Here is a 13,548-nt window from a genome sequence, read left to right on the forward strand (position 1 = left end):
ATTATTATTGAAGTTGTTTAAATGAAACAGTTCAAAATGTTAAAAATCAACCCAGGAAAAGTGTTTGAAAAGCAGGGTAAAAGTTTTGCAAAATACTGATGAAAATGTTTAAATTGTACCCAGGAATAGCGTTCTTAAAGCCCCCTTAAAGTTTTGTAAAACATGGGTAAACTTGTTAAAAATAAAATGGGCATAATGTTTAAAATCAACCCAGGAAAAGTGTTTGGAAAAACCCCCTTAAAGTTTTGAAAAACATGGGTAAAGTTGTTTTAAATAAACAGGCCAAAATGTTAAAAATCAACCCAGGAAAAGTGTTTGAAAAGCCCCCTTAAAGTTTTGAAAAACATGGGTAAAGTTGTTAAAAATAAAATGGGCAAAATGTTTAAAATCAACCCAGGAAAAGTGTTTGAAAAGCCCCCTTAAAGTTTTGAAAAGTATGGGTAAACTTGTTAAAAATAAAAAGGGCAAAATGTTAAAAATCAACCCAGGAAAAGTGTTTGAAAAGCAGGGTAAAAGTTTTGCAAAATACTGATGAAAATGTTTAAATTGTACCCAGGAATAGCGTTCTTAAAGCCCCCTTAAAGTTTTGTAAAACATGGGTAAACTTGTTAAAAATAAAATGGGCATAATGTTTAAAATCAACCCAGGAAAAGTGTTTGGAAAAACCCCCTTAAAGTTTTGAAAAACATGGGTAAAGTTGTTTTAAATAAACAGGCCAAAATGTTAAAAATCAACCCAGGAAAAGTGTTTGAAAAGCCCCCTTAAAGTTTTGAAAAACATGGGTAAAGTTGTTTTAAATAAACAGGCCAAAATGTTTAAAATCAACCCAGGAAAAGTGTTTGAAAAGCCCCCTTAAAGTTTTGTAAAACATGGGTAAACTTGTTAAAAATAAAGGGCAACATGTTTTAAATCAACCCAGGAATAGTGCATCTAAAGCCCGCACAAAGTTTTGAAAAACGTGGGTAAAGTTGTTAAAAATAAACAGGCCAAAATGTTAAAAATCAACCCAGGAAAAGTGTTTGAAAAGCCCGCAGAAAGTTTTGTAAAACATGGGTAAAGTTGTTAAAAATAAACAGGCCAAAATGTTTTAAATCAACCCAGGAATAGTGCATCTAAAGCCCGCAGAAGATTTGTAAAACGTGGGTAAACTTGTTAAAATAAAAAGGGCAAAATGTTTAAAATCAACCCAGGAATAGTGCATCTAAAGCTTGCACAAAGTTTTGAAAAACGTGGGTAAACTTGTTAAAATAAAAAGGCCAAAATGTTTAAAATCAACCCAGGAATAGTGCATCTAAAGCCCGCACAAAGTTTTGAAAAACGTGGGTAAACTTGTTAAAAATAAAAAGGGCAAAATGTTTAAAATCAACCCAGGAATAGTGCATCTAAAGCCCGCAGAAGAGTTGTAAAACGTGGGTAAACTTGTTAAAAATAAAAAGGGCAAAATGTTTAAAATCAACCCAGGAATAGTGCATCTAAAGCCCGCAGAAGAGTTGTAAAACGTGGGTAAACTTGTTAAAATAAAAAGGGCAAAATGTTTTAAATCAACCCAGGAATAGTGCATCTAAAGCTTGCACAAAGTTTTGAAAAACGTGGGTAAACTTGTTAAAAATAAAGGGCAACATGTTTAAAATCAACCCAGGAATAGTGCATCTAAAGCCCGCAGAAGATTTGTAAAACGTGGGTAAACTTGTTAAAAATAATAAGGGCAATTTTTTTTTAATCAACCCAGGAATAGTGCATCTAAAGCCCGCAGAAGATTTGTAAAACGTGGGTAAACTTGTTAAAAATAAACAGGGCAAAATGTTTTAAATCAACCCAGGCAAAGTGCTTGAAAAGCCGGCAAGAAATGTCGACCGCACCTGACCCGAATGCAGTACTGAAGTTTGTCCGCCAGACGGCGAAAATGAGCAAGGTCCATCAACCAGGCCGGGTAAACGGCGGGAGTAACTATGACTCTCTTAAGGTACCGGGAAATGGTTAAAATGTGCAGAAAAGTGTTTCCAAAAGCGTAGTGATGGTTTTTAAACCATGAAATACAAATACTGGAGCTTTTCCACACATTAATATCGGGCACTGAGGGTGATTTTCCCGGGGGGGGGGAGACAGCTATAAAGGTCGGCGCGACGACGACGACCATTGGCGAAAGTGCCAAAATTTCACTAAAATGGGTTAAAATCAGCACTTATGGATGAAATAGAATTACTGGAGCTTACTGGAGCTTATCAGACATGACTACCAGGCTCTTGGGGTGATTTTCCAGGGGGAAAGACAGCCATAAACGTCGGCACGCGACCAAATACGACGACATACGACCATTCTCAAAAGTGCCTAAAATGAAATAAAATCAGCACTTATGGATGAAATAGAGTTACTGGAGCTTATCAGACATGACTACTGGGCTCTGGGGGTGATTTTCCTGGGTAAAAGACAGCCATAAACGTCGGCGCGACGACCGTTCGCCAAAGGCCCAAAAATTCACTAAAATGGGTTAAAATCAGCACTTATGGATGAAATAAAAAATACTGGAGCTTACTGGAGCTTATCAGACATGACTACCAGGCACTGGGGGTGATTTCCCCTGGGTAAAGACAGCCATAAACGTCGGCACGCGACCAAATACGACGACATACGACCATTCTCAAAAGTGCCCAAAATGAACTAAAATGGGTTTTAAATCAGCACTCATTGATGAAATACAAATACTATATCTTTAATACAAATACTGGACCTTTTTAAACATTAAAACTTGGCCCATGAGGTTGATTTACCCGAGGAAATGGCACTTTTGACCCGGCAATTTGAGCCCGATTGCAGTACCAAAGTTTGTCCGCAAGACGGCGAAAAGGAGCAAGGTAATGCCCAGAAAAAGTGTTCCAAAATCGTAGTAATAGTTTTAAAAACAGCATTTAATGATTAATTACAATTACTGGAAGTTACTGGGGCTTTTCAGACATGACTACCGGGCTCTGGGGGTGATTTTCTCGGGGGGGGAGACAGATATAAAGGTCGGCGGGAGTAGATCTGACTCTCTTAAGGTGCGGAAAATGGTTAATATTCCCTAGAAAAGTGTTCCAAAAGCGGAGTGATCGTTTTTAAACGATAAAATACAAATACTGAAGCTTTTCAGACATTAATATCGGGCACTGGGGGTGATTTTCCCGGGGGGGAGACAGCTATAAAGGTCTGCGCGACGACGACCATTCGCCAAAGGTCCAAAAATTCACTAAAATGGGTTAAAATCAGCACTTATGGGTGAAATACAATTACTGGAGCTTACTGGAGCTGATCAGACATGACTACCGGGCACTGGGGGTGATTTTCCAGGGGGAAAGACAGCTATAAACGTCGGCGCGACCAAATACGACCATTCTCAAAAGTGCCTAAAATGAACTAAAATCAGCACTTATGGATGAAATAGAGTTACTGGAGCTGATCAGACATGACTACCGGGCACTGGGGGTGATTTTCCGGGGGGAAAGACAGCTATAAACGTCGGCGCGACCAAATACGACCATTCTCAAAAGTGCCTAAAATGAACTAAAATCAGCACTTATGGATGAAATAGAGTTACTGGAGCTTATCAGACATGACTAGCGGGCTCTGGGGGTGATTTTCCTGGGGAAAAGACAGCCATAAAAGTCGGAACGACCAAATACGACGACATACGACCATTCTCAAAAGTGCCCAAAATGAACTAAAATCAGCACTAGTTGATGAAATACAATTACTGGAGCTTATCTGACATGACTACCGGGCAATGGGGGTGATTTTCCTGGGGAAAAGACAGCCATAAACGTCGGCGCGACGACCATTCGCCATAGGGCCAAAAATTCACTAAAATGGGTTAAAATCAGCACTTATGGATGAAATAGAATTACTGGAGCTTACTGGGGCTGATCAGACATGACTACCGGGCACTGGGGGTGATTTTCCGGGGGGAAAGACAGCTATAAACGTCGGCGCGACCAAATACGACGACGTGCGACCATTCTCAAAAGTGCCAAAATGAACTAAAATCAGCACTTGTTGATTAAATACAAATACTGGAGCTGATCAGACATGACTACCAGAAACTGGGGATGATTTTCACGGGGGAAAGACAGCCATAAACGTACTGCGCGACCAAGTACGACGACCATTCGCAAAAGTCCCAAATATGCACTAAAATGGGGTAAAATCAGCATTTATTGATGAAATACAAATACTCGAGCTTACTGGAGCTTATCAGACATGACTACCGGGCACTGGGAGTTATTTTCCTGGGTAAAAGACAGCCATAAACGTCGGCGCGACCAAATACGACGACATACGACCATTCTCAAAAGTGCCAAAAATGCATTAAATTTGGTTTTAAATCAGCACTCATCGATCAAATACAAATATTATATCTTTAATACAAATACTGGACCTTTTTAAACATTAAAACCGGGCCCAGGAGGGTGATTTACCCGAAGAAATGACACTTTTGACCCGGCAATTTGACCCTAATTGCAGTAAAAAAAAATTGTCCACAATGTGGCAGAGTTCTGCGGGTTCCATAGCGGCGGCCCAGTGCGTCAAATTCTGTATAAAAAGCAGGATATTTCGGTTCTGGGGGGTTATTTTACCCTGAAAAAGTGCATAAATTCTGGGTGCATGTATTATACACCATTTGGTGTCAAAATAAACGCTCCAGTTTACCCAGGAAGAGTGTCCCAAATGCGGGTTGACTGTAATAGACCAACGTGCATGTATAAAAAGCATGTCGACTTCGTTCTGGGGGCTTATTTTCACTCAGGAATAGTTTCTAAAATAAGGGGACCTTTATTAGAGTAGAGTGGGTGTGTAAAAAGCGTTTCTTTTCAGCCCAAAAGGTGTTTTTAACCGGGAAAAGTGCATAAGCTTACGGGATTTTCAACGGTCGCAGTAATAAAGTTTGTCCACAGTGTGGCAGAGTTTTTCAGGTTACATAGAGGCCCAGTGCGTCAAAGTCTGTATAAAAAAAGGAGGATATTTCGGTTCTGGTGGGTTATTTTCACCGGAAAAAGTGCATAAATTCTGGGTGCATGTATTATTGACGATTTGGTATCAAAATAAATGCTCCAGGGAGGTTCTGGTGCAAAAGTTTACCCAGGAAGAGTGTCCCAAATGCTGGTTGACTGTAATAGACCAACGTGCATGTATAAAAAGCATGTCGACTTCGTTCTGTGGGCTTATTTTCACTCGGGAATAGTTTCTAAAATAAGGGGACCTTTATTAGAGTAGAGTGGGTGTGTAAAAAGATTTTCTTTTCAGCCAGAAAGGTAATTTTAAACGCTAAAAGTGCATAGGCTTACGGGAGCTTAAACGGTCGCAGTACCACAGTTTGTCCACAGTGTGGCAGAGTTCTGCGGATTCCATAGCGTCCCAGTGCGTACTGGTTTGTATAAAAAGTAGCCCAGTTCGGTTCTGGGGGGGTTATTTTCCCCGGAAAAAGTGCCTAAAATGTGGGTGCATGTATTATTGACAATTTTGTATAAAATTAGTCTTCCAGGGAGGTTCTGGGGGGATGTTAGGCAAGAAATAGTGTCCAAATTGGGGTAATTTTCGTTAAGAATAGTGGTTGCATTGGAACTGGTCTTGGGTGGTTCTGGTTGGTCCATTTAACCTGAATTTTTGTCTCATATGAGGGGAGATGTATATTGACCATTCTGTATAAAATAATCTTCCAGGGTGGTTGTGAAGTAAAGTTATGCCACAAACAATGTGCCTTATATGGGCACTTTTATGACAACGAGTGCTTGTGTTGGAACTGGTCCTGGGTGGTTCTGGTTGGTCCATTTACCCTGAATTTTTGTCTCATATGAGGGGAGATGTATATTGACCATTTTCTATAAAATAATCTTCCAGGGAGGTTCTGGGTGGATGTTAGGCAAGAAATAGTGCCCAAATTGGGGTAAATTGCGTCAAAAATAGTGGTTGTCTTGGAACTGGTCTTGGGTGGTTCTGGTTGGTCCATTTTCCCTGAATTTTTGTCTCATATGAGGGTAGATGTATATTGACCATTCTGTATAAAATAATCTTCCAGGGTGGTTGTGAAGTAAAGTTATGCCACAAACAATGTGCCTAATTTGGGCACTTTTATGACAACGAGTGCTTGTGTTGGAACTGGTCCTGAGCGGTTCTGGTTGGTCCATTTAGCCTGAATTTTTGTCTCATATGAGGGGAGATGTATATTGACCATTTTCTATAAAATAATCTTCCAGGGAGGTTCTGGGTGGATGTTAGGCAAGAATAAGTGCCCAAATTGGGGTAAATTGCGTCAAAAATAGTGGTTGTCTTGGAACTGGTCTTGGGTGGTTCTGGTTGGTCCATTTAACCTGAATTTTTGTCTCATATGAGGGGAGATGTATATTGACCATTCTGTATAAAATAATCTTCCAGGGTGGTTGTGAAGTAAAGTTATGCCACAAACAATGTGCCTAATTTGGGCACTTTTATGACAACGAGTGCTTGTATTGGAACTGGTCCTGAGCGGTTCTGGTTGGTCCATTTACCCTGAATTTTTGTCTCATATGAGGGGAGATGTATATTGACCATTTTCTATAAAATAATCTTCCAGGGAGGTTCTGGGTGGATGTTAGGCAAGAAATAGTGCCCAAATTGGGGTAAATTGCGTCAAAAATAGTGGTTGTCTTGGAACTGGTCTTGGGTGGTTCTGGTTGGTCCATTTTCCCTGAATTTTTGTCTCATATGAGGGGAGATGTATATTGACCATTCTGTATAAAATAATCTTCCAGGGTAGTTGTGAAGTAAAGTTATGCCTTAAACAGTGTGCCTAATTTGGGCACTTTTATGACAACGAGTGCTTGTGTTGGAACTGGTCCTGGGTGGTTCTGGTTGGTCTATTTAACCTGAATTTTTGTCTCATATGAGGGGAGATGTATATTGACCATTTTCTATAAAATAATCTTCCAGGGAGGTTCTGGGGGGATGTTAGGCAAGAAATAGTGTCCAAATTGGGGTAATTTTCGTTAAAAATAGTGGTTGCATTGGAACTGGTCTTGGGTGGTTCTGGTTGGTCCATTTTCCCTGAATTTTTGACTCATATGAGGGGAGATGTATATTGACCATTCTGTATAAAATAATCTTCCAGGGTAGTTGTGAAGTAAAGTTATGCCACAAACAGTGTGCCTAATTTGGGCACTTTTATGACAACGAGTGCTTGTGTTGGAACTGGTCCTGAGTGGTTCTGGTTGGTCCATTTACCCTGAATTTTTGTCTCATATGAGGGGAGATGTATATTGACAATTCTGTATAAAATAATCTTCCAGGGAGGTTCTGGGTGGATGTTAGGCAAGAATAAGTGCCCAAATTGGGGTAAATTTCGTTAAAAATAGTGGTTGCATTGGAACTGGTCTTGGGTGGTTCTGGTTGGTCCATTTTCCCTGAATTTTTGTCTCATATGAGGGGAGATGTATATTGACCATTCTGTATAAAATAATCTTCCAGGGTAGTTGTGAAGTAAAGTTATGCCACAAACAATGTGCCTAATTTGGACACTTTTATGACAACGAGTGCTTGTGTTGGAACTGGTCCTGAGCGGTTCTGGTTGGTCCATTTAGCCTGAATTTTTGTCTCATATGAGGGTAGTTGTATATTGACCATTCTGTATAAAATAATCTTCCAGGGAGGTTCTGGGGGGATGTTAAGCCATAAATAGTGTCCAAATTGGGGTAAATTGCGTTAAAAATAGTGGTTGTCTTGGAACTGGTCTTGGGTGGTTCTGGTTGGTCCATTTTCCCTGAATTTTTGTCTCATATGAGGGTAGATGTATATTGACCATTCTGTATAAAATAATCTTCCAGGGTGGTTGTGAAGTAAAGTTATGCCACAAACAATGTGCCTAATTTGGGCACTTTTATGACAACGAGTGCTTGATTTGGAACTGGTCCTGAGCGGTTCTGGTTGGTCCATTTACCCTGAATTTTTGTCTCATATGAGGGAAGATGTATATTGACCATTTTCTATAAAATAATCTTCCAGGGATGTTCTGGGTGGATGTTAGGCAAGAATAAGTGCCCAAATTGGGGTAAATTTCGTTAAAAATAGTGGTTGCATTGGAACTGGTCTTGGGTGGTTCTGGTTGGTCCATTTAACCTGAATTTTTGTCTCATATGAGGGGAGATGTATATTGACCATTCTGTATAAAATAATCTTCCAGGGTGGTTGTGAAGTAAAGTTATGCCACAATCAATGTGCCTAATTTGGGCACTTTTATGACAACGAGTGCTTGTGTTGGAACTGGTCCTGAGTGGTTCTGGTTGGTCCATTTACCCTGAATTTTTGTCTCATATGAGGGGAGATGTATATTGACAATTTGGTATAAAATTAGTCTTCCAGGGATGTTCTGGGGGGATGTTAGGCAAGAATAAGTGCCCAAATTGGGGTAAATTGCGTTAAAAATAGTGGTTGCATTGGAACTGGTCTTGGGTGGTTCTGGTTGGTCCATTTTCCCTGAATTTTTGTCTCATATGAGGGTAGATGTATATTGACCATTCTGTATAAAATAATCTTCCAGGGTAGTTGTGAAGTAAAGTTATGCCACAAACAATGTGCCTAATTTGGACACTTTTATGACAACGAGTGCTTGTGTTGGAACTGGTCCTGAGCGGTTCTGGTTGGTCCATTTAGCCTGAATTTTTGTCTCATATGAGGGTAGTTGTATATTGACCATTCTGTATAAAATAATCTTCCAGGGAGGTTCTGGGGGGATGTTAAGCCATAAATAGTGTCCAAATTGGGGTAAATTGCGTTAAAAATAGTGGTTGTCTTGGAACTGGTCTTGGGTGGTTCTGGTTGGTCCATTTTCCCTGAATTTTTGTCTCATATGAGGGTAGATGTATATTGACCATTCTGTATAAAATAATCTTCCAGGGTGGTTGTGAAGTAAAGTTATGCCACAAACAATGTGCCTAATTTGGGCACTTTTATGACAACGAGTGCTTGATTTGGAACTGGTCCTGAGCGGTTCTGGTTGGTCCATTTACCCTGAATTTTTGTCTCATATGAGGGAAGATGTATATTGACCATTTTCTATAAAATAATCTTCCAGGGATGTTCTGGGTGGATGTTAGGCAAGAATAAGTGCCCAAATTGGGGTAAATTTCGTTAAAAATAGTGGTTGCATTGGAACTGGTCTTGGGTGGTTCTGGTTGGTCCATTTAACCTGAATTTTTGTCTCATATGAGGGGAGATGTATATTGACCATTCTGTATAAAATAATCTTCCAGGGTGGTTGTGAAGTAAAGTTATGCCACAATCAATGTGCCTAATTTGGGCACTTTTATGACAACGAGTGCTTGTGTTGGAACTGGTCCTGAGTGGTTCTGGTTGGTCTATTTACCCAGGAATTGTGTCTCATTTGTGGGTAGATTTATAATTGACAATTTGGTATAAAATTAGTCTTCCAGGGATGTTCTGGGGGGATGTTAAGCCATAAATAGTGTCCAAATTGGGGTAAATTGCGTTAAAAATAGTGGTTGCATTGGAACTGGTCTTGGGTGGTTCTGGTTGGTCCATTTAACCTGAATTTTTGTCTCATATGAGGGTAGATGTATATTGACCATTCTGTATAAAATAATCTTCCAGGGTGGTTGTGAAGTAAAGTTATGCCACAATCAATGTGCCTATAATGGGCACTTTTATGACAACGAGTGCTTGTATTGGAACTGGTCCTGAGTGGTTCTGGTTGGTCTATTTACCCAGGAATTGTGTCTCATTTGTGGGTAGATGTATAATTCACAATTTTGTGTAAAATTAGTCTTTCCAGGGCCGTCCTGGGGTGATGTTTAGCCAGAAATAGTGTCCCAATTACGGGCACTTGTATTAGAGCAGTGCAGGTCGGTTCGGGGGTCAATTTCACCCCGGAAAAGCTTCCCAAAAAACGGTCACTTGTATAACAAACGAGGATATAACTGATAAGTTACACTTTACCCTTTAATTTGAGCTCAACTACCCGTGAAATGACTCTCTTGTGCTGGAACGGTATTTTGACGTAAGACCTCCGTTTGTCCGCGAGACGGCAGAAATGAGTCCGGCCAACCGGGACTATTGTTTCAAAGTAATCAAGCGGGTACTAGGAGTTTCCCTCTCCGAGAAAAGCCACTCTCCATCGGGCAAGTTTCGAGTCGTAATACCAAAGTTTTACAAAAGTGTGTAAAAACTGTCACAATGCCCAGATAAGTGTTCCAAAAGCCGGGGAAAGATATTTAGAGTCATCGGGGGGTACAGTTGGGAAAAAAGTTGAACGTGGCTAAAAACGGTCTTCGTGCCCAGAATGGTGTTCCAAATGCTGGGTAATTGCATGGGGTGTCATCTGTGAAAAAGTTGGAAAAATGTTAAAAATGGTCGAAAATGGTTAAAATGTGCACAAAACTGTTCAAAATGATGTTTAAATTTACCAGGAGTCATTTGTTAAAAAGTTGAAAAAATGTCAAAAATTGTCGAAAATGCTTAAAATGTGCACAAAACTGTTCAAAATGATTTTTAAAACTATCAGGAGTCATTTGATAAAAAGTTGGGAAAATGTCAAAAATGGTCGAAAATGGTTAAATTGTGCATAAAAGTGTTAGAAATGAAGTTTAAAACTACCAGGAGTCATTTTTTAAAAAGTTGGAAAAATGTCAAAAATGGTCGAAAATTGTTAAAATGTGCATAAAACTGTTAGAAATGAAGTTTAAAAGTACCACGAGTCATTTTTTAAAAAGTTGGAAAAATGTCAAAAATGGTCGAAAATGTTTAAAATGCCCCCAAAACAGGTCCAAATCATGGGGGAAATTTCCAGGAATCATCGGTGGAAAAACCTGGAAGTCTGTCCAAAGGGGTTGAAAATGGTTAAAATGCCCAGAGAAAGTGTCCAAATCTCGGATAAAAATTCCAGCAATCATCGGTGGAAAAACCTGGAAGTCTGTCCAAAGGGGTTGAAAATGGTTAAAATGCCCAGAGAAAGTGTCCAAATCTCGGATAAAAATTCCAGCAATCATCGGTGGAAAAACCTGGAAGTCTGTCCAAAGGGGTTGAAAATGGTTAAAATGCCCAGAGAAAGTGTCCAAATCTCGGATAAAAATTCCAGCAATCATCGGTGGAAAAACCTGGAAGTCTGTCCAAAGGGGTTGAAAATGGTTAAAATGCCCAGAGAAAGTGTCCAAATCTCGGATAAAAATTCCAGCAATCATCGGTAGAAAAACCTGGAAGTCTGTCCAAAGGGGTTGAAAATGGTTAAAATGCCCAGAGAAAGTGTCCAAATCTCGGATAAAAATTCCAGCAATCATCGGTGGAAAAACCTGGAAGTCTGTCCAAAGGGGTTGAAAATGGTTAAAATGCCCAGAGAAAGTGTCCAAATCTCGGATAAAAATTCCAGCAATCATCGGTGGAAAAAGCTGGAAGTCTGTCCAAAGGGGTTGAAAATGGTTAAAATGCCCAGAGAAAGTGTCCAAATCTCGGATAAAAATTCCAGCAATCATCGGTGGAAAAAGCTGGAAGTCAGTCCAAAGGGGTTGAACATGGTTAAAATGCCCAGAGATAGTGTCCAAATCTCGGATTAAATTTTTCAAAATGATCGGTTGGGTCTACCCTATGTTCGAAACTGGGTCTACCCCATGCTCGAAACTGGGTCTACCCCATAATATAACTTGGGTCTACCAGGAGAGCGAATTTGGGTCTACCAATGTTAGGGGGATATAACTCACCTACTCGTGCAAAATCCGGTGGTCTGCAGAAACCCTTCGGCAAGTATATAGGGAGAGGAAATGTTTGAAAGTGAGCTCCAGGCTGCGAACCGACCCTGACCTCTCCCGGGGTCCAGGTGGATCACCTAATGTTCGGACAACGTTGGCAAAGTGTTGGGATGTCCGTGGGTGGTTCTCCTGATTTTTTACGAATTTTTTTCTAAGTCCTGCGGGACTTAGAAAAATTTTCGGAAAATTTAAGCGGATTTTTTCTAAGTGTGAAGGGGCTTAGAAAAATCCATATCCGCTCATGTGTCACTATTCTCGGACATGCACTGTGAAAAAGACCGTTGATGTGTGTGGTGCTCACACTTTGAAAAATTTCTGGAGCTCGAAATTTCAGCGGGGCGTCAGCCAACCCGTATCCGCCCATGGAGCACTATTCTCGGATAGGCTCGAGGGAAAACCCCGCCGATTTTTGTGGTGCTCAAAAATCAAAAATTTCATGGAGCTCAGAAATTCAGCGGGGGGTCAGCCAGCCCAATCCGCTCATGTGTCACTATCCTCGGACAAGCACTGTGAAAAACACCGTTGAAGTGTGTGGAGCTCGGACTTAGAAAAATTTCTGGAGGTCAGAAATTCAGCGGGGCATCAGCCAGCTCAATCCGCTCATGTGTCACTATCCTCGGACATGCACTGTGAAAAACACCGTTAATGTGTGTGGAGCTCGGACTTAGAAAAATTTCTGGAGGTCAGAAATTCAGCGGGGCATCAGCCAGCTCAATCCGCTCATGTGTCACTATCCTCGGACAAGCACTGTGAAAAACACCGTTGATGTGTGTGGAGCTCGGACTTAGAAAAATTTCTGGAGGTCAGAAATTCAGCGGGGCATCAGCCAGCTCAATCCGCTCATGTGTCACTATCCTCGGACAAGCACTGTGAAAAACACCGTTGAAGTGTGTGGAGCTCGGACTTGGAAAAATTTCTGGAGCTCAGAAATTCAGCGGGGCATCAGCCAACCCAATCCGCTCATGTGTCACTATCTTCGGATATGCACTGTGAAAAACACCGTTGATGTTTGTGGAGCTCGGACTTAGAAAAATTTCTGGAGGTCAGAAATTCAGCGGGGCATCAGCCAGCTATATCCGCTCATGTGTCACTATCCTCGGACAAGCACTGTGAAAAACACCGTTGAAGTGTGTGGAGCTCGGACTTAGAAAAATTTCTGGAGGTCAGAAATTCAGCGGGGCATCAGCCAACCCAATCCGCTCATGTGTCACTATCCTCGGACAAGCACTGTGAAAAACACCGTTGATGTGTGTGGAGCTCGGACTTAGAAAAATTTCTGGAGCTCAGAAATTCAGCGGGGCATCAGCCAGCTCAATCCGCTCATGTGTCACTATCCTCGGACAAGCACTGTGAAAAACACCGTTGATGTGTGTGGAGCTCGGACTTAGAAAAATTTCTGGAGCTCAGAAATTCAGCGGGGCATCAGCCAGCTCAATCCGCTCATGTGTCACTATCCTCGGACAAGCACTGTGAAAAACACCGTTGATGTGTGTGGAGCTCGGACTTAGAAAAATTTCTGGAGGTCAGAAATTCAGCGGGGCATCCGCCAGCCCAATCCGCTCATGTGTCACTATCCTCGGACATGCACTGTGAAAAAGACCGTTGAAGTGTGTGGTGCTCACACTTAGAAAAATTTCTGGAGCTCAGAAATTCAGCGGGGGGTCAGCCAGCCCAATCCGCTCATGTGTCACTATCCTCGGACATGCACTGTGAAAAAGACCGTTGAAGTGTGTGGTGCTCACACTTAGAAAAATTTCTGGAGCTCAGAAATTCAGCGGGGCATCAGCCAACC

Source organism: Stigmatopora argus, unplaced genomic scaffold (assembly GCF_051989625.1).
Source record: "Stigmatopora argus isolate UIUO_Sarg unplaced genomic scaffold, RoL_Sarg_1.0 HiC_scaffold_166, whole genome shotgun sequence".
NCBI classification, from domain to species: domain Eukaryota; kingdom Metazoa; phylum Chordata; class Actinopteri; order Syngnathiformes; family Syngnathidae; genus Stigmatopora; species Stigmatopora argus.